We start from the raw sequence: 27086 nt of genomic DNA, 5'->3' as shown, positions 1-27086 counted from the left end.
GTGATCCTCCTGCCTCAGCTTCCCAAGTAGCTGAGACCACAGATGTGCACCACCACTCTTGGCAAATATAAAAAATTTTTGTAGAGATGGGGTCTTGCCATGCAGCCCAGGCTAGTCTTGAAGTCCTGGGCTCAGACAGTACTCCTGCCTTGGCCTCCCAGTGTGCTGGGATTACAGGCATGAGCCACTGCAGCCAGTCTGAGTTTTTGATATTGCATGAAATGTTTGAACATTTCGAATACCTGCATAATCCAGTAAACAGGTATTTTCTAATGACCATGTAATGTTACAGAATCTTACATGAGTAAAAATCATTTCAAAATGCAAGATAGGCCAATAGATTTCAATGACTTCCTGTTGTTTATCCCCTGAACCAGAAGATTTACACTCACCCTAGATTCTTACTGTTCCCCCAACCCCTTCATTCTATTACTCGTACTTAGTGTAAATTCCACCTCCCAGACAGCAGACAGCTCTGAAGTGTATGCTCTCCTGTTCATTACTATTTCTAATGCCCTCATTCAGAACTCTGGCAACTTACTTTATAATGTCAAATCTTACATAGAGTAAGAGGCCACTGCCCACCTCCTCAGCTTACCTCATTTCACTGTATTGTCTAGCAAGCAGATCTTATTACAGCTTTTTTTTTTTCTTTTTTCTTTTTTTTTTTTTTAGACAGAGTCTCTGTCGCTCAGGCTGGAGTGCAGTGGTATGATCTCTGCTCACTGCAATCTCCAACTCCCACCTCCAGCGCTCCTTTCGCCTCAGCCTCCCAAGTAGCCGGGACCACAGGTGCACGCCACTGCACAGGGCTAACTTTTTTATTTTTGTAGACAGTGTTTTGCCATGTTGCCCAGGTTGGTCTTGAACTCCTGGGCTCAAGTGACCCACCTGTTTCAGCCTCCCAAAGTGCTGGGATTACAGCCACCGTGCCCAGCCTATTATAGCTCTTTTTTAAAACAAAAACAAAACCAAAAACGAACATATTGATTCATGACTCCCTACCTTTGTATTCACATGGTTTCCTTTGCCTGGAATGTCCCCCTTCTTCTACCTGCTTGGGAAATTCCTAGCTGTGTCTATTAAAATTCTATTCAGATGTCTTTTTCCAGGCAGCTTTTCTTAACCTAACTCATACCATTAAGAGTTATTCGCTTTATTTTTCTAGGTTATCTTCTATTTGTTTCTATTGTTGTACTCATCATTCTGTAAGGTATCGGGGCTCTGTAGAATTCCTGTTACAAAGTTACTTTTTGGTTTGATAGTATTTACTTACATTGAGCAATCCCATAAGAAACAGGCCTGTGAAACTCTCTACTGGGTTTCCTAAAACAATATTGTTGAGAGATTATTTAATTACCTAGCTTTCTTTTTATAGGGACTTACCAGAGAAATATATTTCTGGTCTTATCATATTAGTTACTCTTCAGATTTGTTTTAGAAAATAGTCACCATTAACACCTTTTAGAATTGGTTGCTGGAAAGTTTCCAATCAAAATTGTGTTCTACCTCTAGCAAGCATCTAAAATTTTACGATCTCCAATTAGCCTGAGTTTAGACTCTAGTGAGGCATCTAGCTTCACAAAAACTGAAGTCAGGGATAGTGAGTTGTCCCACATTAATAGAGAGCTGGGAAGTGCTGAGGTGCAAAAACTGCACCTGAAATGGTTGCTTTTTCTAAATAACAGTAAAACTGTTGCTCTCTGAAGATGGATAGGTGGATGCTGTTTGGTGTTTGCAAAGCTTAGGGAACCCTGTGGTTGAGATTTTTTCCAATACATGCATTTTTTTTTTTTTCTTTGCAAAGGGGCTGCTGGATAATTGTCAATTTTCCCAAGAATATAACTATTTCTTTTATTGTTTAAATAGAGTTAACAGTTTATCTACAGTTTCACTTTCTGCAGTTTCAGTTACCAATGGCTTAAAAATATTAAGATATTTTGAGAGAAAGAGGAAGAAAAAGAAGTGTCAGCCACGTAACTTTTATTACAGCACATCGTTATAACGCTTCTATTTCATTATTAGTTATTGTTAATCTCTTACTCTGCCTAACTTATAAACTAAACTTTATCATGGGTATGTATGGGGAACAAAAACGTAGTGTATATTATGGTTTGGTACTATCTGCAGTTTCAGGCATCCACTGAGGATATTAGAACATATTCTCTGCAGATTAAGGGGCAATTATCGTATGAAATTTTTTTTCTTTCTGTGCAAACACATGGTGTCATAGTCCATTTTGTGCTACTATATCAGAATATCACAGACTAGGTAATTTACAAAGAACAGAAATTTATTGGTTTACAGTTCTGTAGGTTGAGAAGTCCAAAATCAAGATGCTGGCATCTGGGAAGGGCTTTTTTGTTGCATATCACACAGAGGAAGATGGAAGGCTGAGAGAGCGAGTGAGAAGGGGCTGAACTCAACCCTTTTATAACATCACCAATCCCACCCTAATCACCTCTTAAAGATTCCACCTATTAATACTGTTACAATAGCAATTACATTTCAACATGAGTTTTGCAGGGTAGAAACATTCAAACCATAGCACATGGGTTAGGTGAGAAATGAAGAGTGAGGTATACAAGAGCATCCAGAACCATACCATATAGATTCCAGCTGTTTTGGTGTAGAAGCAGCACAAATGTAGAAGCTGCATTGTTTCTTGATAAAAGGGTCCTGGAAAGATGACCAGCTATACAGTTTCCACTGGAGGAAATGCAGATCCGCTTGTATGACTTCAGAGTATGAAATATAAAGATCTGGAGTCTCTTGCATGTTTTTTTCAGGACTGGTGTGACTATATTATGGACAACGAAGGAAAGGAGCCTCCTTTGAAAGAAGCATCTAAATTAGCGATGGGATCCTCATTTGGAGGATGTTATAAAATACTAATCAATGTCTCTCATGTTCAACGGAGCTCCCATTTTTATCAGTTTTGTGAAATTATTATTAATTTATTTGAATCCACGATGAGTCTCAAATATACCCAGAAGAAAAAAAAATAAGAAATGAAACCAAGACTCCTAATGCTTTGAATGTCCATAACATTCGAGAAAAATTTGAGCCTGGGCTATATAATCAAAGTCTAGGATTTGTGAACCTAACAAGGTTCCACTGTCACCTGTTTTCAAGAGAGTGCTGAGAAAAATTCCAATCTATACCTTAAACAAGTAGGTTAAATGATTTAAAGAAATTAGCCTTCAGAGGACTGAATTTTTAATGTTTTTTTTTACTTGGAAAATGTGCCTTTTAAATAAAAAAAGTGCTTGCTTATTATAAAACCTTGGTTCAAAGGTAAATACTATGTTCTGACAAGTGTAAAGTAAGTACAAGCACATGTGAAAATAACTGTTAACAGCAAGTGCTTAAGAAGTGTTCTTGTTTTCTAAAATAAACATTTCCTGTTCCTAAAAAGTTTCTGGATCAGAAAATAGAAAAATACAACTCTAGTTTAATGGAGATATGCAATTTGACTGTAGACCAATAACTGTCATTAAACGACTTCAAAAATCCTTCTAGATTAATAATGTGTAGAGGAGTCTTAGAGGATTACTCAGTAAATTAAATTCAAGGTAACAATATTAATCTAAGTTTCTTTAATATGCTTGATCTGGGTAAACATTTTCATAAATTAATTTTGTGAATTTTGAGTTTAAAATATGTCCTGCTCTAATTTCACCATGTGTAAAATAAAAAGGCAATCATGGTATTTTGATCCATATAAAACCACGCCTCCATTTATAAAAACAGACTTTTCTTGGACAGTTTAACAGTTACAGAAAAATTGAACAGGAATTACAGAGTTCCCATATGTCCCCTCATGCCCTCTTCCCTCCAGTTTCCACTATTAGTAACATCTTGTATTAGTGTGGTACATTTGTTAAAATTGGTGAGTCAATATTGATACATTATTAAGTAAAGTCCATAGTTTACACTAGGGTTCACTCTTTGTGCTGTATATTTTACTGGTTTTGACAAAGGTATGACATGTATCCACCATTACAACATCATTCAAAATAATTTCACTGCCTTAAAAATCCTTTGTGCTCCACCCATTCATCCAGCCCTTGCCATGGACCACTGGTAACCACGACCTTTTTACTGTCTCCATGGTTTTGCCTTTTCCAGATTACCATATAGTTGGACTCATACGATATGTAATCCTTTCAGATTGGCTTTTCCTTAGCAATACGCATTTAAGGTTCCTCCATTATCCGGAGACGTTTTTAGTTGTCACAACTTGGGTAGAGGGATCAGGGGTCAATGCTACTGGCACTAGTGCGTGGAGACTGAGGTAGCTCATGAACATCCTACAATGCCCAGGACAGCCCCTTACAATAAAGCCCCAAATGCCATTCAGCCCCAAATGCCAACCATGCTCGAGGTTGAGTAACCTTAAGAGTGACATGTGGCATGAGAAATGGGGCAGTTCTGGCTTATGTTGTGATATTCTAGATTCATATATTTCCCTGAGCAGAGAAGCTGAAATGCTGAAAATTTTTCATTTGATGGCCTTGATGCTTCCTTTCCTGACCACTGTAAAGAACGAATGGCTCCTTTGCTTTGGCAAGAAATACTGAAGGTGGTGGGTTTTTTCCTGTTTGTTTTGAAATGAAGTCTTGCAATATTGCTCAAGCCAGTCTCGAATTCCTGAACTTCTGGGCTCAAGTGATCCTCCTGCCTCAGCCTCCAGAGTAGCTGGGACTATGGGCATGTATTACTGCACCCAGCCTTCAACGTGATTTTTTTTTTTTTTTTAATTTCATTCAGGTGACAAACTCATGCTGAGGTTCCCAATTTTTGTCTCAGAGCTAGGATATTCTAAATTTGTCAAAAAAAAAGTGAAGAAATATTAGCTTTCTATGAAACACTCTAAATACTAACAAAGAGCTTGGTGAATTCTCCCACTTACCTGTGTCCCATCTGCGCTTCAGTTGCATATATATATATGAGAGAGAGAGAGAGAGAGTGTCTTATTCTGTCACCCAGGCTCCAGCGATCCTCCCTCCTTGGCTTCTAAAGCACTGGGATTATAGGGATGAGCCACTGCCCCCAGCTCAGTTGCTTATTTTGCATTATTTCAAGGCAGTGGAGGCAAAACACTCAACATTAATTTCTCACAGATCAACATCACATCTTGGAGTAAAACACACACATATTGAAGGTATTTTAATGTATGTTTTCTTGAACTTCTTCTGACTAATAGGGGAAATATTTTCATTAATTTTTACCAAAGATTTCTGGATCACGTAAATGTATTTTTCTACTTGGGTAACAGTTTACAGTATGTTGTTATTTTTCTGTTCATTTATTTATTTTTATCATATACCTCCTAGAGTAAGATTTAATTTGATGGAAATATTTTGTGGATTCTGCTGTAATTAATGCACATAATAGCAGTCAGTAATAGAATTTCTGTAAACCTATATTTATTAATTATCCAATACCTTCTCTTCATTTTGCTGTTGATTTCCATTAAGTAGATTAAATTATGTTCTTAAAAACAGAAATTCATTTGTGTATGGATACAAAACAAAATGTTCCCAAATGCAATCTTGGATGTGATGTTCTAAACTTTAGAAATCCAGTTTCATTTATTTTGGATTAATTTCTCCTGCTTGGAGGTTGACACACTGTTCTACATCTATCAAATGCATGATTATAAAATTGACCATTTTGTACAATAATGAAATTAAACACATACACACGTACTGTAAACTATACAGCACTATCTCTGTCATAGTTTTAAAAGGCACTTCCAGATGACATAAAAAATGAAGAGATATTTATTAAGAATCTATTGATTTTTTATCTCCAATTTTGTGTGTGTGGGGTTGTTTTTCTTTCACCCTAGTTTTATTCAATTTGAGATTCATGAACAAGGTATCTCTAAGTGAAAGAGCAGCAGGTATAATTATTAGTTATTTATAAGACTTTGTGAAGTCTTTGGTATGGTTCTAAAAACTGAAAGTGTATGTATAAAAATAGTTTTGCAAGTCAAGTGGTTTCTAATTCTTTGCTTTCAACAAAATTGAAGAAGAACCTTATACCTGAGTTGTCACCCGACAGATTATTAAAAATATTATTTAATAATAGCCCATTACGTGAGTCTTGCATATGACTAAGAAGAAATTTTTAAAATGGAGTCAAGTTGCCTCAAAAAGTCTTTATTTTCTCATTCATTTATATGATCAAGATTCCTTAGTTCTTTCATGTTAAATTTTTTTAAATTGAAATAATATACAGCCCAGATTCATTAATAAGTAACATTTGTCAACATGAAATTGGGAAAATAAAGTCCCTATCTATCTCATTAAGAGATGCATTTCCAGTTAAATTTTACCTTTACAAACTTATACTTTTATTTACCAAAATGTGTATTACAGATTGAGCATCCCTCATCAGAAAACCTGAAATGCTCCAAAATCTGAAACTTTTTGAGCACCAATATGATGCCACATATAAGTACTGTACTTAACACGACTTTGTTTCACATACAAAATTATTTTAATATTGTATAAAATTACCTTCAGGCTATGTGCATAATGTATATAAGAAACATAAGTGAATTTCATGTTTAGACTTGGGTCCCGGCCCCAAGGTATCTCATTATATACATACAAATATTTTAAAATCCAAGATAATCTGAAATCCAAAACACTTTTGGTCCCAAGCATTTCAAATAAAGTATATCCAATCTGTATTGACATTATTTTGATCTCTAACAGTTGGTAATCCTATCTTAATCCATACACCTTTTTTTTTGAGACAGCATCTCACTCTGTCATCCAGGCTAGAGTGCATGCAGTGGCATGATCATGGCTCACTGCAGCCTCAACCTCCTGGGCTCAAGTGATCCTCCTACCTCAGCCTCCCAAGTAGCTGACACTACAGGCAGGAGCCACCATGTCCAGCATTTTTTTTTTTTTTTTTTGTAGAGATGAGGTTTCCCTATGTTGCCTAGGCTGGTCTTGAACTCCTGGGCTCAAGTAATCCTCCTGCTTCCGCCTCACAAAGTGCTGGGATTACAGGTGTGGGCCACTGCACCCAGCCCATATAACTTTTTAAACACTTGGAACAAGAAATTAAAAATGCAGTGTAAGAACATATTTTGTTGCAAAGAAGCATAATAGGTGGCTCAATAAAAGATTTCCAAGAACAACAAAAAAAATTATATTAGGATGCAACCAGGGTTGAGAACTCAAAAAAAAAAAAGAAAAAAAAAAAAGAAAAATTCTGCAGGGAGGGGGAGAATAAAAATATGGATTCAAAGGGGGAAAAAAAAGAGCAATGTAAAATTTCCAACCATTAAGAGGTTGTTTATATATTTTTAAAATTAATGATAATGGGTGTCAAAACATTATGATATTTAGATTGAATTGAACATATGAGTGACTAACAGTTTTACTGTAAAGTGTTAATATGGAGAATATGTTGGAAATCATATTTTTTTGCAACTATCTGGACACATGTTGACAATTTTAGGTCTATCTAAGTCTATGGGAAGAGGCATATGACATTTCACAATCCTTGTAGGAGAGATGTGAAGGGAAGACCTGAGCTATTCTTCCTCCTTCTTGTGTTACCCCAATAGGAAAACAGACTTATAACTGGAGAAGAGAAGCTAGGTGTCAGCAGAGACATGATGGAGTGGACATTTCTTTCAGTCCTTTACCAGGAAGTCCTCTCAAACTGAGGAGGAAAATACTAAGGGAGAGACACAGTAGTCTTGAAGCCCATGGCATTCTTGAAGACCCACCTCACACCCCAAATTACCAAACCCCAAAGCTCTCTTCAGCTCAGCAGGTGTCCTTTAATTTTCAGCACTCTTCCCCACAGCAGAACCACCAATTTTTCTTTTCCCTCATAATTTGAACCCCTCCCCCTAATTTATTTGAAGATGAAGATATTACCTTCTTTCACTACCAGTGAAAATACAATGACTTGAGAAGAGAAAATGATCTGTGTGAAGCCAGGGCAGAAGTAGAAGTTGTGGGCCCTCGAATAAACCATTAGTCTTATACTTGAAGCAGGATAAATAAATGCCAAACCCAAGGCAGAAACTAGAAACATGGAGGAAAAGAGGCATAAATGCCTCACATTAGATAATTACATTCCAAGAAATCTTTCTTGCAACAGTTACTTTCCTACAATGACCAACTTCCTCTGACTCCAAATTTACTCCTTAGGTACACTTGGCTTAGATATTCCTTTGACTATCCAATCATACCACTGTATACTACAATTTACACATGCATACACGCTCACCTAAAGAGTTTTTTTTTTAAATTGAGTCTAGGACCTGGTTTCCCTCCATTAAATAACTGATGAAAAATTTAGTAAATCTACGGAGAGAGTTTAGTAAGTGTAAGAAGACTTTGCTCACTGTGTGTGATATTCCAATAGATTCATGTGTTCTACACACAGGGATCTCTTGGATATAAGGGAAGCATTTCTCAGATGTCTGGGTGTGTTTCTGGTCACTATCCAGGTTCCTGGCTCAGCTTCCCAGGTCTCTATGAATAAGCAGAGGGCATCCACATCCAGACCAGGCTCCTGGGGCTCAGACCATAGGGGCTGGGCATCCCTGGTAGACCTCACATTGGGCACTGAGACTCCTGAAAAACTTGTGCTGTTAATTTTGCAGTTCTCTATCTTGACTGCTTCTCAGACTGACCACCAGTTGGTGAGTTTTCATCAGCCTTCTGCCTCGTCTCCTCTGACCTAAGCAGCAGCAGGGACTCACTTGCATGCACTGGTCTTGTAGGCAGTAACTTTTAAGCCACATCCTCTGTCCACCAGGCTAAACTTGCCTGCCTGAGAGGCATACTCCTTCCACCCTCTGTCGTACATCTGTGAGCTACCAACTCTGGCCCTAGTGTGACACTGCCAGAATGTTGTGTACCTCATCTATTTAGAGTGGGAAACCCATGAGGCAAACTGTAGAGGCCCCGTATCCTCACTCCCTTTCTGCTCAGTTTTTTCACCTATATTATCTCAACTTCCCTCTACTAACCAGAGTACCAAGGAAAGGTAGGCTAGCAATTATGTCCATGATGACTATAGAGAAGTGGAGAGGAGACGACTTATGATCTTCTTTGTGCTGGATTCTCTACTGAAGGCATCTGATGGCTTCTGATTTCCCTGGTCTGAGAAGAAAGTCCCTATCCACCTCTCCGTCCTTACTCTACCTCAGGCTGAGGGGCTCAGGCAACCTTTCATGTTGCATATGGCATAGGTATGTCTGCCTCACTCCAGAAGGGACCAGCCAATAGCCACCTACTTCTAAGGTCTAGTGCCCACAGACCTGGTGTTCATAAATTTAAGTTCTGGATTTAGGTCTCCTTTCCTGTAGCCAGGTGATCAGTGACAGGCGAAAATCAAGATCCCAGACTTCCGGAGTAACCTCATCAAGATTGAGGTAACAGCTCACATAGCTAGTGCATAGACAGATGCAGGTTACATGGAGTCTGAATCTTGTACACATTTGGAGGCTCCCTTTGGGACTGCTGGGAAGCATGAAACATGGGATTTCACTCACCGTTGTGCTCACTATGTGTGATATTCCTATAGATTCATGTCTTCTACACACAGGCATTTTTGATCATTCTGAATTCTTGATTCCCATAAAAAATGAATACATAGTCATCATAGCATATGCTGCATTACTGAATATATATTTATGAGAGTCTCCAACACATCTTTACACGTCTGAGGAGTGGAAGAATTTCCCACAGATTAGTTTCTTGTTCCCCACATTTCAAACCTCATTTCTCTTCCACCTCTGGCACCAGGTGTGGTACGGCTCCTTAGTGCTCCATGCCAGAAGTGGCACAGTGGTAAAGTTATTTCTGGTGGGGGGAGGGGTATTTGGAGAAAAAAAAGGAAGAGGATTGCCGGGGAGTATACAGGGAGGGTTAGGAGAAATTCTGGAGATACGGTCCACTCAATGGAGGCACATATAACCAAGCTGAGAAACGACATAGTACACAACAGAGTCGGGAGATGTGAAACCCAGACATCAATCTTCACCTGGGCATAGAGGAAATACTCAGATTTCCAAGCAGGTTCTAGGTTCAGAGGAGAGCGCGCTTGGTTGGAAGTGCTGGTCTTGCAGGATGGGGTGGGGGCGTTAATGCAAACTTCTGGTCCAGCAGAGGTAGAAACAGACCAGATGTAAGTAGCAGCTCAGAGGCAGCGGACTTGAGGGATGAAGACGTGAGGCCCAGAGGGTGGTGACTGGCAGAGAAAACAGCTGCCGGACACCAAGGCCACCTCGGGTTAAAGGGAACAAGTTGTACCCAAAAAAAAACACGGTGAAAATAGGAAGAATAAGAATATCACCTGGAGTGTTCTCCTAGGACCCTCCCCAAGAACCTGGATGCTTTAACAATCCCTCCAGAGCAGGGACACTCAGAATACATACATAGAGCAGGGACACTCAGAATACATACATCTCCCACAAAGTAAAGTGTCTGAAGGCCTGGGCAGACCCTTCTTCCTCCCCTTCTCTCTCCTCCGTCGGCCGGCCCGGAGGAGGGTCAGGGATGAGAACTACTCTCACTGCTGTCCCCCACCTCACCCCAACGAGAGAGGAATCTAGAGGTCTGTATCCCTCCTTCACCACCCCGCCCGAGCGCCTTCTGAAAAACACAACCACCGTCCCAAGTCTCACCCAGCAACTGCATCCAAGCGCTTTCTCCAAGTGTTCGCGGAGCCGCCGGAACTCTTTCAGGCAGGCGTTCCCGGACTCTGTACAGTAGGCACCCCGCCCTTGGGGTTTTGAGCCGCAGTGTCTGCCTCTGTCCAAGTATCCAGCCTCAGGTGCAGACCTTTCCGGGCCGGCGGCGGGAGGCGCAGACAGGAAGGACCCCCTCAGGCGTACTGCAGCCCGGGCTGCCGCGCCAGAGAGTTTGCATCCCTGGGAACCGCGGACGTGCCTGGGCGCTCCAGCTCCGCGCGCCTCAGACGCTGAGGCTATGATTGGCCTGGCTGAACGTCAATCAGGGCTCGGCGCCGTGGAGGCGGGACGAACGCCGCGGGCCGAGCCTGCTTAACTCCGTGCCGGGTTATTCTCTGCCACTTCTAAGGTAGGCAAACGCCTCCGAGTCCCTTAGGGGGGTCCCCGCGGCGGCCTGAGATGCTCCGCGCCAGGTCGTCGCGCCCTTGCGCTGGCTGAAGTAGGAATTGGCTCTGGAGAGTCTGCGTTGTTCCTGGTCCCAGGGCCGTGATCCCGATACTGCGCTTCCCGCTCCTCCAGTCGCAGCCCGCAGGCTCCGTCTTCTCCTGCGTGGCGCTGGAGAAACACCCGAAAGAGAGAGTCCTAGAATGTCTGCTGTGGCCCTGCGACCTGACTGCCACCTTCCAGGACTCTAGCCCTGGCTCCTTCTAACCTTCCCGCCCCTCAGTGCCCCAGGGAGGCTGCTGTGCCAACAATTATTCATCAGCCGGAAGAAAAGGAGGTGCCAGTGTTAGGCGCAGAAGAGGGTTGGACCAGAAAAGCTGGAGAGGGGCAAGAAAGGAAAGAGGGGGAAGAGGGAAGGCGGAAAAAGTGGGGAGGGGTAACAGCTCGAGCTTTTCCTCTAGGGTAGTTTGTCTTCTCTCGGTCTCGCCTCCTCTGCTTCTTGCCTCAGTTCCCCACTCCCACCCGTGCACCTCTGCGGCAGGCGTGTGAAAGAAGTGGAGGGGGGGGTTTGGTCGGGATATCTGGTCCTCCAGACCCCACAGCCTTGGCTGAGAACTTACTTAAGCCCACTCCAACTGACTTGATAAATAAGAATCTTGACCAGTCCATTAGTAGGTAGAAATGAGGGACATCATCTGTCCCTGAACAGAATAACCCGAAATCGCAGGTCCCATGGATGTGGGAATCCACAGCACTGACTGCGCTCCTTAGGCTCGTAAGTCCACTTCTGAACCTCATCTAAGACCCTGAAAGCCAGACTAGGGATACATTTTATTATTATTATTACTAGTTTTTATTTGAGACAGGGTCTCCCTCTGTCGCCCAGGCTGGAGTGCAGTCGTCTCCGCCTCCCGGGTTCAAGCGGTTTTCGTGCCTCGGCCTCCCGAGGAGCTGGATCTACAGGTGCGCACCACCACACCTGGATAATTTCTGTATTTTTAGTAGAGACGGGGTTTCACCATGTTTGCATAGCTTGTCTCGAACTGTTGACCTCAAGTTATCCTCCCGCCTCTGCCTCCTAAAGTGCTGGGATTACAGGCCTGAGCCTCCTCGCCCGTCTTATATGTTGGATCTTTTCCCAGACCTCCTCCTCAGATGTGGACCGTACAGATGATGCTCCATCGGTTACTCTGATCCTGGCTTTGGGACTGCCAGATAAAACTGGGAGAAACCCTACATTTACTCTTACTGTAACGTATTGGCTTGAAACTGCAGGTCAGAATCCATTTATGTTGAGATCAAAAGACTTTTTTTCCAAGTAGAATGAAATAGAATAAAATAGAATTGAAAATACTTGCCTGCATCACAGGTAATGAGAGTATAGTTTCATGAAACTTTTGTTTCAGTTAAATATGTTTTTGCATGTGTTCATGTGTACTGGGAGGAGATATATATTCCATGTATATATGTAGAGAGGTGGAAATCAACAACAAAACTCCATAATTGTTCTTATTTTCTAATAGTTCTTGATTTTGAGTAAAAATAATTAAGAACAAAACGTTGAGCCAGCTAAAGAAAGATCAGAGTCAAGCAGGCTCTCATTGGGGCCTAAATAGAGGTTCATCTTATTTGGCCTTTTTTTTTTTTTTTTTTTTTTTTTTCCATCTCGTGGGCTCTTTTTAAGGCCCAGCAAGGAATTACCCTCCCCCGACTCTCTCTGCTTGGTTCAGCCATTCAGCCGTCTCTCAGGCTCTTTGATTAATAAAATGTCCAGTAGAGCTATTTTATCCTATGCATGTATGGGAAGAGAGCAATGCCAGTGATTCTTTTCTGATTTGATAGAAAATTCACAAATCACGTTATCTTTTGAAGCTTGAGATTTTAAACTCAAACATTATCACCAGAGAACTAAATTATTAAGAAAGATGAGTGGTCAAAAGTATAGATGTTTTACAGGTTAGGGGTCATTTTGTCAGGTCCTGTCCAAAATATCTGAAGTCTAGGGGTTTGAAAAATTGTTAGAAATAACCATTTATGACAACAGTTTTCATTTATTGTTCTCCCAAGCTTCAGGAGAAGGCGAGAACATTTTTTTCCTTCTTGCTGAGAATTTTTTCACCAGGGTTTCAAGGCTAAGAACTGAAATTCCAGCATTGACATTGAATTAAAAAGAAGCAAGCCCTTTTAGGAAGTCAAATTTTATTATATGAGATGGAATATAATATTGAGATTACTTATTACTTAGGCATGGTATGGGGGGGCTTTTAACAACAGATCAAAAAAAAGTTGAAAGGATAGGAGTGAAATAAAGCAAACTTTCATTATTCAGAGATGATACAATTGTCTACAGAGAAAAATAATCTAAAACATAAGAATTAAGAGTTTGGCACAGTTGGCTAAATATATAAAATATTGCATTTTCTATAAAAACAAAGAAGTGGAAATGTGATTAACTGGTTAATAAAATATAACAAATTTACAGTACAGTTGACCTTTGAACAACATGGGCTTGAACTGTGCAGGTCCACTTATATATGATTTTCTTCTGCCTCTGCCACCCTTGAGACAGCAAGACCAACTCCCCTCCTCCCCTTCCTCCTCCTCAGCATATTCACCATGAAGACATGAGGATGAAGACCTTTATGATGCTCCACTTCCACTTAATGAATAGTAAGTATATTTTCTCTTCTTTATGATTTTTTAAATAACATTTTCTTTACTTTTCTGAGACAAGGTCTTGCTCTGTTGCCCAGGCTGGAGTGCAGTGGTGTGATCATGGCTCACTGTGACTTCAACCTCCTGGGCTCAAGCGATTCTCCACCTCAGCCTCCCAAGTAGCTGGGACTACAGGTGCATGCCACCCTTCCTGGTTAAATTTTTAATTTTTTGTAGAGATGGGGTCTCGCTATGTTGCTGAGGCTGTTCTCAAACTCCTTGTCTCAAGCAGTTCTCCCGCCTCAGCCTCCCAAAGTGCTGGAATTACAACCATGGGCCATTGCACCTGGCCAACATTTTCTTTTCTGTGGCTTACTTTATTGTAAGAGTACAGTATATAACACATACAAATATAAAATATATGTTGAATAACTATGTTATTGGTAAGACTTCTGATCAACAGTAGGCTATTAGTAAAGTTTTGGAGGAGTCAAAAATTATGTGCAGATTTTTGACTGCACAGGTAGTCAGCACTGCTAGCCCTCGCATTGTTGAACGGTCCACTGTAATCAGGAATAAATTCTCAAAAAGGAAAGGCATGCAAGATCTTAGTGGGGAAAATTAAAATCATTAAAAGAAGTTGAAGAAGTACTGCACAGATGGAGAGATATATTCATGGTTAGAAAGCATCAATATCATAAAAATGCGTTTTCCCCAATGTGATATATAGTTTCATGCTGTTTCTAGAAAAATTTCAACAAAATGTTTTATAGAATTGGGCACAATGATATTAAAATGAAACGAAGGAACGCAAGTTCAAGAAGAGCCAAAATACCATTGAAAATAAAGAGGAAGTTGGGGAATTTTCTGACTACATGAGAAGATATATACACCACTGGATTTAAGACCATGTGCTATTATTGGTGAGAGGAGAAGTAGACGACTGGGCCAATAGAATAGAATGGAAAGAGCGTCAGGACCCCTTGTATATGAAGAATGGTCATTAAAGACCAGTGGGTAAAGGACGTATAATTCAGTAAGTTTGAATTTATGACACTGGATTAATGGATATATATACATCGTAATACATTCCAGATGAACTAAGGACCAACATATTGAAGGCAAAACTGTAAAACTTTTAAATGAAAATGTGAAAGAAATATTTGTATGACTTCAAAGTAGAAAAATATTTATGAAAAAGATACACATTTTAAAAACAAAAATGTATAAGAAAAGATGAATAAATTTGACCACATTAAAATTAGAAACTTTTATCAAAATATACTCTAAAGAAAAAAAAAGCCACAAACTAAACTTATATCACACATAATTTACATAGGATCAATATCCAGAACATCTAAGAATAGCCCCAGAAGAAAATGATCAAAAGATGTGAAAGGGCAGTTCACAAAAAGGGATATATAAATGACCAATAAATATACAAAAGTGAAGCTCACTCACAATAGTTATCAGAGAATTGTGAATTAGAACAGTCCTTGAAATAACATTTTAAAATCACTAAATAGACAAACATTGAAAAGTCTAACATTATCAAAAATCGATGAGGATATAGGGTGAGGGAAACTCATACTCTGATGGTAGACTTCCAACTGAAATAATCTGCTTGGAAAAAAAATTAGCATTTTGTAAAGTTGAAGCTGAGTATATCCTAAAGCACAGCAGCTCTACCCTTAAGTATATATGCACCTTAGGGAAATTATTGAATAAGGCACCAAGAGCAATGTGCAGGAAAAGTCACGAGAGCATTCTTTGTAATTGCAAAAAGCTGGAAACAACTCAGTGTCCATTTGCAGGTAAACTGATGCACAGATTTTGGCATAATAATGTGGAATTCTATGCAACATCAAGATCAGTGGAATACAGATACAGTAATAAACTTGCATAATTCTTAAAATCATGTTGAATGAAGAAAACAAGTAACAGAAAAATACATTGTGATATTAATTATGATGTTAATTTGTTGTCAGAAGCAAAGACAATATTTACTATGATGAAAGCAAGATAATGATCAACTCCAAATTTGGAATAATAGTTGCATTTTGCAGAGAGGAAGGGAGATTCTAAGGGAAGACAAACACAGGAAACTTTAATGTTAAGGGTAGATATATATGCATTTGTAATGCCCATTTATATCACTGCATTAAATCTAAATTTTTCTGCTTCTCAGTGAAGATGGTGTGTGTGTGTGTGTGTGTGTGTGTGTGTATGTGTATTTGCTGTTCAAAAAGTGCTGGTGGCAATGGCTTATACCTGTAGTCCCAGCACTTTGGGAGGCCAAGGAGGGAGGATCACTTGAGCCCAGGAGTTTGAGATCAGCCTGGGTAACATAGCGAGACCCTATCTCTACAAAAATAAAAAAATTAGCCGGGCGTGGTTGTACTTGCCTGTAGTCCTACCTACTCAGGAAACAGGTGCAAGGATTGCTTGAGCCTGGAAGATTGAGGTTGCAGTAAGCCATAGTCGCACCACTGCACTCCAGCCTGAGCGGCAGAGTGAGACCCTGTCTCAAAACAAAAACAAAAACAAAAAGCACCTAAAATCAGATGACACCGAGTGATTAAAATAAACCAATGGACAATGATAAACTCAGGCAACTGCTAACAAAAATTAATTATGGATAGAAATACCGTCTTACTCCATTTTGTGCTGCTATAACAGAATATCCAACTGGATAATTTACAAAGAACAGATTGATTTATTACAGTCCTAGAGGCTAGGCAGTCCAAGGATGAGACGACTGCATCTTGCAAAAATCTTCTGGCTGCCTCATACTATGGTGGGAGGCAAAAGGGATAAAAAGAGAGAGTGGAGAGAGGAAAAGAGAAAGAGAGCGTGCCCAAGTGCAACAGGTTGAATTCACAGGCTTTTAGCCTTTTTGTATTGGCACTAATTCATTTATGAGGATGGAGTCATTGTGACCTAAACACCTGTCATCATTAAGCCTCAGCTACCAACACTGTTGCTTTGAATATTACATTTCCAACATATGCTTTTTGGGGGACACATTCCAACCATCGCAAATACTAATATTGAACAAAGTAGAATAAATTATGAAGAAATTTTTCAGTGTCAAAGAAGGATACTTTATTATGCTAAAATGTACAATTCACCAACTGCTCATAAGTTATAAGCCTTTGTATCCTAAACAAGTCTTTGAAATTTAGGGGAAAAAATGTGGTTTGTTAGGAAGGATAAATTGACACATTTAAGAGCTTTTAGCATACTTTTAAACTAAACTGTCATATCAAATTTTAAAATAATATGAATGTAAGATATTTTACTAAAGCAAATAATGATCTTAAGTTGTCAAATATTTATAAAATTACGTACTCAACAAATAGTGAATACATATTTTTCTAAACATAACGCATTAAACCACAAAGTAAATAGAAATTAGAAACTACACGGGCTATATTCTCTCACCAGTATAAAATACATACATAGAAAAACAAAACAAAATGAAAATAAAAGAAAACAAAACCTCACCAAAACAATACTAACAAGAAAGCCTCCACTTGGAAACTTAAAAACATCTCACTAATTTTTGGGTTGAAAAGGAAGTCAAAATTGCAGTTCAAGCGAGTTTGTTTTTGCTAGGAATATGGAGGGAATTCAGAATTCATTTCTCTGTATAGTACAGCAAAGAGGATGAAAAAGAAAACCACACGAGAACTTCATTTTTAGTGAAACTAGGAAACAGAAAGTATGCTTACATCCCAAATTGCATGCCATTTGTGCTTAAAGCAACGGAGAGCAGCAGAACTGGGCACAGGAAGCCAAAATGTTGCTGTGGCAACAGATCAAAGTGTGGAGGAAACTAGTTGTGCGGGATCTCGGAAAGGGCCCGAAAATATTCTCTCTCTAAGAGTAGAAGCCAGCTTAGGTTGGAGCTGTTGGCAGTTGGCCTGAGCTACAGTGAGGCCCAGATGCTGGGGGAGGCAGAAGGCGGCCCACATGTTGGGGGAGCAGACATTGTTTTGGAAGTTCCAAGGTGGCAGATAACAAAGGATCCCTCTGGAATGCAGGGAGCTATAACACTGTGGTAGGATCCTTGCTGAAATAGATTAGATTCTCAAAGTTGGAAGAAACATGGATGCAGCATATTTTAAGATAAAGTTCACTGTGGTAGTAATAAAGGATTGATCCTTCGGTTGTAAAACCTAGGAGGTTACTATCGCCCATGTCTTCTCTCACCACCTCATCATCCCACCCCCATCCAACAGGAACCTTCCACTAATATCTGGTCCAGGAATGCTCAATTCATTCAGAATAAGTAGGAAAAGAAATGGCACAGTTCCACATAAATATGCCTTAAGAAAATAATGTTTACAGAAAGCAGCAAGATTTCCCTCCAGAAATAATGAAGCAGCCTCAGCCATGAAGATCATGGAGCCAAAAGGAAGACCTTCAGCAGAAGCAGTTGCGAGCCAAAGAGGTCCAAGGGCACTGAGGAAGGAGCCAAGTGGTAAGGGCCACCACTGGCTGGGATCCAGGGTGCCCAAGTGGGAGAATGAGCAAGCCAGAGAGTGCTTGGTCTAGGGATTAAGGAAAGCACACAGGAATAGGTTGGACACCAAATTTGAAAATGAACAGTGAGAAAAATGCTGTGGTGACGAGGATCGAAATGAAGTAACAGAACAATTAAAATTACGTGATCCAGGGACAGAGATTTGAATCCATAAACAGGCCTGTGTTGCCCATTAGTCACAAGGGGAGCGGTGAGCCATTGTTAAAATGCCAAGGATTCCCAATGCAGTTTACTTGGAACTTTGCCCAGCGATGAAGGAGTCTGACTTGTCTTTTCTGTAATAGTTAGAATCAAAGAAAAATAAAGCACAGCTGGTGGGAGGGTGCGAAGCAAGCATCATGAACCAGGGTCTAATTCAAGGATCAAACTGCTGTCCAGTTCTGGCAGATTTTGGATTGCAAGGGGAATAAAACTGAGAGGCCATATTGGCACCTAGGCACAGTGAGGTGAGTCTGGCCACCCATTTTAACAAACCCCTGCAAAATGATACAGGTGCTTACTAGAAACCACCTCTGGCCTCTGGAAAAAAAGAAACAGCATCTCCTGGGTGAGAATATCTGGGTCTCACACCTATTGACCAGGTCAGAGATAGGGTTCAGTTGGGGATGGGATATAATAAAAGGCATGGGTAAAGAAACTGGGCAGAGGCATAGTGCCTGCATGTTGGAGGTTAAGGAGGGAATTCAGTTCAGAATTCATTTTTCTATATATATTACAGCAAAGGTTAAGTTTGGAGGTTAAGTAAGGATGCTGCAGCTCACTCGTGGCTGCTTTTCCTTCAGAGCACTCATCCCTCAGCTTACCCAGGGGGACTCAAAGAGAGGAATGTGTGTGTGTATGTCTATCTATCTATCCATTCACCTTCTAATCTACCTAAATCAATCACTGTGTGTATCTATTCCAACCACAATGGACCCCTATCATTCAATTTCATTTAGTGGTACATCTCAGGCCAGTTTACAGAAAAGCTGTAAAGGGCTGTAAAACGCTGTATGAGAACATAATCTGAAAAGCGTTGCTCAAAAGAGCATACTATGTATTATTTGGCATTTACGAAGAAATTAGATTTCACACTGAACTAGTTAATAAAGATTTATAACTACAAATGGGCTGCAGCATGTGATTCTGAACTTGACTATTTCCTTCTGCCCTTCAGTTTCAGACTGTGATACGGATTGTGATTCTCTACCACCCCCTAGTGGAAATTCATTCATTTCTTTTTAAGTCCTGTTTCTTCTTAAAAATTACATATAAAATTACATAGAGAATGTCTGGATTCACTCTTGTTATAAAAGGTTCAAACCGGCCGGGCGCGGTGGCTCACACCTGTAATCCCAGCACTTTGGGAGGCCAAGGCGGGCGGATCACGAGGTCAGGAGACAGAGACCATCCTGGCTAACACAGTGAAACCCTGTCTCTACTAAAAATTAAAAAAAATTAGCCAGGCGTGGTGGTGGGCGCCTGTAGTCCCAGCTACTCGGGAAGCTGAGGCAGGAGAATGGCGTGAACCCGGAAGGCGGAGCTTGCAGTGAGCCTAGATCGCGCCACTGCACTCCAGCTTGGGCTACAGAGAGAGACTCCGTCTCAAAAAAAAAAAAAAAAAGGTTCAAACCATACAGAAGGGTATGGAGTAAAAAGGTCTACTTTGTTTCTCCCTCCTCCCCATTCCATTCTAGGTCCCAAAGGTAACTTTGTGTTATGCTAGGATATTTCCTGTGCTTTTACACGTTCCAAGTGTATGGCAGGAAAAATCCTGAGACATCAACTGAAGATTTCTACAACTGCGTCTTTCTACAATAAAGGCAGATAACACATTTCCCCTCATGCAGTGGGAGACAGATCACAGGAAGACAGCAATGACCAAAAGATTAAGATTTTTCATTTAAAAATTTACATTTGAAAACCATGGGCCGGGCGCGGTGGCTCAAGCCTGTAATCCCAGCACTTTGGGAGGCCGAGACGGGTGGATCACGAGGTCAGGAGATCGAGACCATCCTGGCTAACATGGTGAAACCCCGTCTCTACTAAAAAATAACAAAAAAAAAAAACCTAGCCGGGCGATGTGGCGGACGCCTGTAGTCCCAGCTACTCGGGAGGCTGAGGCAGGAGAATGGCGTGAACCCGGGAGGCGGAGCTTGCAGTGAGCTGAGATCCGGCCACTGCACTCCAGCCTGGGCGACAGAGCAAGACTCCCTCTCAAAAAAAAAAAAAAAAAAAAAGAAAACCATGGTAAGGCAGGTGTGATGGTCACATGCCTTTAACCATTTAGGAGGCTAAGGCAGGAAGACTGCTTGAGCCCAGGAGTTCAAGACCAGCCTGGACAACATGATGAGACTCAAAGTCTCTAAAAAAAAAAAAAAAAAAAAAAATTAGCTGGGCATGGTGGCACTCACTTGTGGTTTCAGCTACTCAGGAGGCTGGGGCAGGAGGATGACTTGGGCACAGGAGGTTGGGGATACAGCGAGTCGTGTTCGGGTCACTGTACTCCAGCCTGGGTGACAGAATGAGACCCCGTCTCAAAAAAATAAATAAATAAAATAGAAAACCCAGTAGAGGCAAAATGAAAGAAAGGTCTTTGGAGATGAAAAATCTTAGATTACAAGATATCTGAAGTCAGCACTTGTTCCATAAGTAATAGATTTGGAAAGAACTCTGGATAATCTTAGAGCCAATTTTCTTGCTGTGGAAGTGATAAGAATCCACAGGCTGAAGAGAGGAATGAGTGTCAGGAACTGGTTTGGGGGTCTTGCACTCTGTAATCTAGTTAAACTGTGTGACAGAGGGTCAGTGCCTCCTCCAACTCAGATATTTTGGGCATACAAGGGTGGGATCAAAGAGTGTGCTGTTTCTGGTCTACGGAATATTACAAATTTGAACAAAATACAAATGTTTCTGACAGTTTCTAAACTCTGTTTGCTAAGTACTCAATAGAATGGACTGTCATCCAGGCTGGGTAAGGAGAGATCTTGACAAGGAAAGGAAGGAATCAGGGTTTCATGAGAGACAGGGTTCTGCGGATCCAAGCATCACGATGAGGTCATGGCTAAGTTTTCTCTTGGTTAATGCAAAGAAAAGTTGACCTTTACTGCTGTGAAGCAAATTAGAAGCTAGCCTGGGGTGCCTTAGTTTGGTTTCTTCCAGAAGCAGTCTCTGATACAAGGACATGAGTGAAAGTAATTTATTTTGGAGGTGCATGAAACTTCAGTATCAGTTGAGTGAAAGATAGATTGGGAAGGGAAAACAGCCAACGAAGGATGAATGACTGGAACTTAATCCCCTGGGGAAATTCTGGGAAAGCACATGCTTCAGAGTTAACCCAGCCACGTAAGGAGGGAGTTGGGCAATTGTACATCAGTTCCCATTGGCTGAAGGCTGCTGCCTGACATGTGAACTCTTCAGCCCTTCTAGTCTGCTGTGAGTCTGGCAGAGTGGCCCTTCTTGGCTTTGAGGAAGCCTTCAGGAATGATGCAAATGTCCAGCCAGTGTGCACTACAGTGGTAAGGCCCAAGGAACATGGCAGGTATTAGTAGCATCAGCCAAACCAGGTCTGTTTCTAGTTGGAGAACCCTTAGATGGGCTGGAGCCTGTGATCTCTTACATCTATAATATCTGTGATCAGAATGGAAGAATTTTCTATTTTCTTTTTTTTCCAATTTTGCCCAAGTCTTCATAAAGTCTTGTTAAAAGTTTGACAAGTCTTATTTTTACGTTCCTTTAATCAAGAATGACAGGCCTATGTCCAAATATAGGAGGATGTATTAGTTTGCTAGGGCTACCATAAGAAATACCACAGACTGAATGGCTTAAACAACATAAACTTGTTGCCTCATGGCTCTGGGGGCTAGAAATGTGAGATCAAGGTGTCAGCAGGGTTGGTTTCTTCTGAGGTCTCTATCCTTGGCTGGCAGATGGCTGTCTTTTCCCTGCATCTTCATATGGACTGTCCCCTGTGTATGTATGTCCTCATCTCTTCTTTATATGGATACTAGCTATATTAGGACCTACTTTCATAACCTCATTTTAACTTAATTATCTTTTTAAAGACTCTAACTCCAAAAAAAATTCACATTCTGAGGTACTGGGTTTATTCAACATTATGAATTCATAGGGGGACACGGTTCAGCCCAAAAAGAGGAAAATGGGGCAAAGGGAAAATTCTTCTCCATCTTCTTTCCTGTTCTCTCTCAAAGGCCAAGGGGAGTGAGAGCAACATTGGATCATGGGATCTTGGTTGCCCTGCAACTCAAGAGCTACCTGGCTTCAACATTAGCAGTGAGCAACAGCAGAGCTGAGAACAATGGTATAGAACTGAGTCACACTGAGTCAGGCCACATTTCCCAGGGTAATTTGCAAACCAGAATTCCAGATACAATTTTTATTCACTCAAACTTTCCACTCATGAACTTGTTAAATATATTTTGAAAAACTATGCACATCCTCATACATGTTTTTTAAATTTAACTTTTTTATTTTGAGATAATTAGAGAGTGACATGCAGTTGTAAGAAATAATACAGACAGAACCTTTTACCCTTTAATCCAGTTTCCCCAATGGTAACATCTTATAACACTTCAGTACAGTATTGCAATCAGGATACTGACATTTGTATCAATGTTGATTATTACAGTCAAGACAGTATTTTTGTCACTCCAAGTATCCCTTATCTTGCCCTTTTATGGTCAGTTCACCTCATTCCCACCCCCATCACTTCCTTAACCACTGGCAACCATGATTTTTTTTCTCTATTTCTGTACTTTTGTGATTTCAAGCTTGTTAATACAAAATGTTATACAAAGGGATTGTGCTTTTTTTTGCTTTTCAATAAAGTTTATTTTATTTATTTATTTATTTTTTGAGACAGAGTCTCACTCTGTCACCCAGGCTGGAGTCCACTGGCACGATCTCAGCTCATTGCAACCTCCGCCTCCTAGGTTCAAGTGATTTTCATGCCTCAGCCTTCCAAGTAGCTGGGATTACAAGCATGTGCCATCTTGCTCAGCTAATTTTTGTATTTTTAGTAGAGACGGGCTTCACCATGTTGGCCAGGCTGGTCTCGAACTCCTGACCTCAAGTGATCCGCCTGCCTCGGCCTCCCAAAGTGCTGGGATTACAGGCGTGAGCCACCATGCCCAGCCTGGATTGTGCTTTTGATGTCAAGCCTATGAATTCTTTGCCTGGCCCTACATCTCAAAGATTTTCTCCTATTTTTCTAAAATTTTAATAGTTTTACACTTTACATTTACTCTGTAATCCATCTTTTTTGTTTGTTTATCTGTTTTTAGAGATGGGGTCTTGCTATATTGCTCAGGCTGGAGTGAAGTGACATGATCACAGTATGTAGTATGTAACATTTTGGGATTGGCATTTTTCACTCAGTATAACTCTCTGGAGATTCATGCAGGTTGTTGTGTGTATCAGTCATTCTTTTTTATTGCTGAGTATTATTTCATGGCATAAGTGTACAATAGTTGGTTTAACCATTTACCTGTTAAAGGATATCTGGGTTATCTTTGGCTACAATGAGTAAGCAGTTAGACAAACATTTGCATATAAGGTTTTGTGTGAAGGCATCATGTGTGCATGTGTATTTGTGTGTGCAGGTTTTCATTTCTTGGGGCTAAATACCCAGGAATGCAGTTGCTGGGCAGGATGGTAGTAGTATGCTTAGTTCTTGGATTTGTTGTTGTTGTCGTTGGTTTTGTTTTGTTTTTAAGAAACTACCAAATCATCTTCCAGAGTGGTTGTACCATTTTATATTCCCACCAGAAATTATGAGTGATCCACTATCTCCTCTTCCTTGCCAGCATTTAGCATTGTCGCTTTTTTTTTTTTTTTTTTTTTGAGATGGAGTTTCACTCTTGTTGCCTAGGCTAGAGTACAATGGCACGATCTCTGCTCACTGCAACCTCCACCTCCCGGGTTCAAGTGATTCTCCTGCCTCAGCCTCCCGAGTAGCTGAGACTACAGGCATGTGCCACCATGCCCAGCTACTTTTGTATTTTTAGTAGAGACAGGGTTTCTTCATGTTGGCCAGGCTGGTCTCAAACTCCTGAACTCAGGTGATCCACTCACCTTGGCCTCCCAAAGTGCTGGGATTACAGGTGTGTGCCACCGTGCCTGACCCATTGTCACTACTTTTATTTTAGTCATCCTGATAGATGTGGAGTGATATTTCATTGTGGTTTTAATTTGCATTTCCCTAATGGCTGATGATGTTGAACAACTTTTCATGTGCTAATTTGCCATTTTTATATCCTCCTTGGTGAAATATCACCTTAAGTCTTTTGCCTGTTTCCTAATTGGATTTTTAATGTGTTTTTTTTGTTGTTGTTGAGTTTTGAGAGTTCTTTATATATTCTAGATACTGGTCCTTTATTCAATCTATGGTTTACAAATATTTTCTCCTATTGTGTAGCTCATTTTTTCATTCACTTACCAGATCTTCACAAAGCAACAGTTTTACATTTTGATGAAATCCAATTTATCAGTTTTTCCTTTCATAGATCATGCTTTCGATGTCAAGCCTAAGAATTATTTGCCTAGACCTATATCTCAAATATTTTCTCCTATTTTTCTAAACTTTTAGTAGTTTTATGCTTTACATTTACTCCATAATCTTTTATTTATTTTAATTAATTAATTGTATCTGGTAAAGGTTAAGGTATTGCATTTCTCTGACAATTTTTTTTTTTTTTGAGACAGTCTTGCTTAGTTACTCAGGGTAGAGTACAATGGTGCTGTCACAGCTTATGACAGCCTTGAACTCCTGGGCTCAAGCAATCCTCCTGCCTCAGCATCCCAAGTAGCTGGGACTACAGGCAGGAGCCACCACACCAACATAATTTTTCATTTTTGTGTATAGACAGGGTCTTGCTATCTTACCCAGGTTGGTCTTGAACTTCTGGACTCAAGCAATCCAATCCAGTTTGAATTAACTTTTGCATAAGGCGTGAGACTTAGGTCAAGGTTCATTTTTATTTTATTGTCTTGCCTATGGATGCCCAATTGTTCCATTTCACCATTGTTCAATTCACCATTTGTTAAAAAGGCTATTTTTCTTCCATTGACTTCTTTTTGCACCTCTTTCAAAAATCATTTGGGCAGACTGTGTGGGTCTTTTTCTACGTTCTGTATTTTGTTCCGCTGATTTGTGTGTCCATTCCTCTGCTAGTACCATACAGTCTTGATTACTGTAGGTATATAACAACACTTGAAATAGGGCAGATTGATTTTCAATCACTTTATTCTTCTTTTTCAGGAATGTTTTAGGCGTCGGCGTCGCTCCCGCCCTGGAGCTCTAGGCCCGCGTTTCCCTGCGAGCCGTGGGTCAAGCGCCGGCCGCTAAGGGTGCGCGAGGAGCCTCCACCCGTTCTGCGCTGGACCTGGCGTCGGGGTCGTTGTGTCCTGATAACCACTCCCGTACCCATTTCCGAGGCAGCAGGTGCAGCCGCTTTAGCCCTGAGCCGGCCCCGCGTCTGTCTGCTGGTCTCTGCTAATGCCGACCCTTCTCTTCGCGGATCCCACGCCAAGCAGCGACCCGGAGCCAACAGCTGGAGCACCTGGCAGTGGCGGCCTCGACGGCCTCGCAACGGCCCGTCAAGGGGATCCTGAAGGACAAGACCTCTACGACCCCCTCTGTGGTGGCGTCGGCCGAACCGCCCCGCGGGAGTGTCCACGAGGAGCTGAGCAAAAAATCCCGGAAGTGGGATGACATGAACATCCTGGCGACATATCATCCAGCAGACGAAGACGATGGTTTAATGAAAATAGATAAACCAAGCCCTCCTTACCACAGTATAATGGGTGATGATGAAGGTGCATGTAGTGATACAGAAACCACCGAAGCCATGGCACCAGATATCTTGGCTAAGAAATTGGCTGCTGCTGAAGACTTGGAGCCAAAGTATCGGGTTCAGGAACAACAAAGCAGTGGAGAGGAGGATAGTGACCTCTCATCTGAAGAACGAGAAAAAAAAAAAGCGACAATTTGAATGAAAAGGAAGCGCCACTACAATGAAGGACTCAATATCAAACTAGCTGGACAATTTCAAAAGACCTACATCATGATGACGGAGATGAAGAAATGTTAGAGCCTGCAGGTGGAGAAAGCATGAATATGGAAGAATCAAATCAAGGATCTACTGTAAGTGACCAACAGCAAAACAAATCACGAAGTTTATAGAAGAGATTTGTTCAACACTGCAATTGTTTGTTAGATATGAACCCAGTTGCTATAATACATTGCTTCTTGTTCTCCACAAATCATGACTTAAGTACCAAAATGCATACCAGTTATTATATATTGCCAGTAATTAAATGATAACCTTAGAGACTGATTAGACTGAAATGAAAATGCCTGACATGTGTGTATATATGTGTGTGTGTGTGTGTGTATATATATATATATATACACTTGTGCCTAGTACTTTACCACAAATACAGTGTAATACCATCAGTCCGAAACTGTATTGTTTTTATAAAAACATTGGTTAACTTGTATATTATATAGCTTTTTATGCTTTAGAGGTTCAACAATATCTTTGGGGGGGATCTAATTTATTTTCATCATTCTAAATGTGGTGGTAGCTCTTATAAAGTTTGTTGATTTTTTAAAAATCAAAAGCCAATTGAATAACAGGATATATAAGTTGATAAATCTTCAGGCTGAATAGTATTTTAACACTTGTCTTCAACTTGATTTGTCTGTTTAATTGAAAAGGATTGTAAGAGTTACTGTTGCATTTTCTGGCCTAC

The 27086-nt window shown here is 40.6% G+C and overlaps 1 long non-coding RNA gene and 1 pseudogene across 1 annotated transcript; one reads left to right on the top strand and one right to left on the bottom strand.

Annotated features, from left to right (window-relative positions):
- Window positions 1-1968: 1968 nt before the first annotated feature.
- On the bottom strand, window positions 1969-11707 carry LOC112623159. The gene is made up of 2 exons (XR_003119096.1): window positions 10679-11707; window positions 1969-4824 (listed from the first exon to the last, which is right to left on the bottom strand). It is a non-coding gene; the product is annotated as an uncharacterized LOC112623159 (long non-coding RNA).
- Window positions 11708-25828: 14121 nt separating this feature from the next.
- LOC112622566 lies at window positions 25829-26588 on the top strand (annotated as a pseudogene).
- Window positions 26589-27086: the final 498 nt, after the last annotated feature.

This window comes from Theropithecus gelada, chromosome 4 (genome assembly GCF_003255815.1).
Source record: "Theropithecus gelada isolate Dixy chromosome 4, Tgel_1.0, whole genome shotgun sequence".
In the NCBI taxonomy this organism is placed as follows: Eukaryota; Metazoa; Chordata; class Mammalia; order Primates; family Cercopithecidae; genus Theropithecus; species Theropithecus gelada.
Note: the sequence above shows the minus strand (reverse complement) of the source record. Positions and strands in the feature narration are given on the sequence as shown.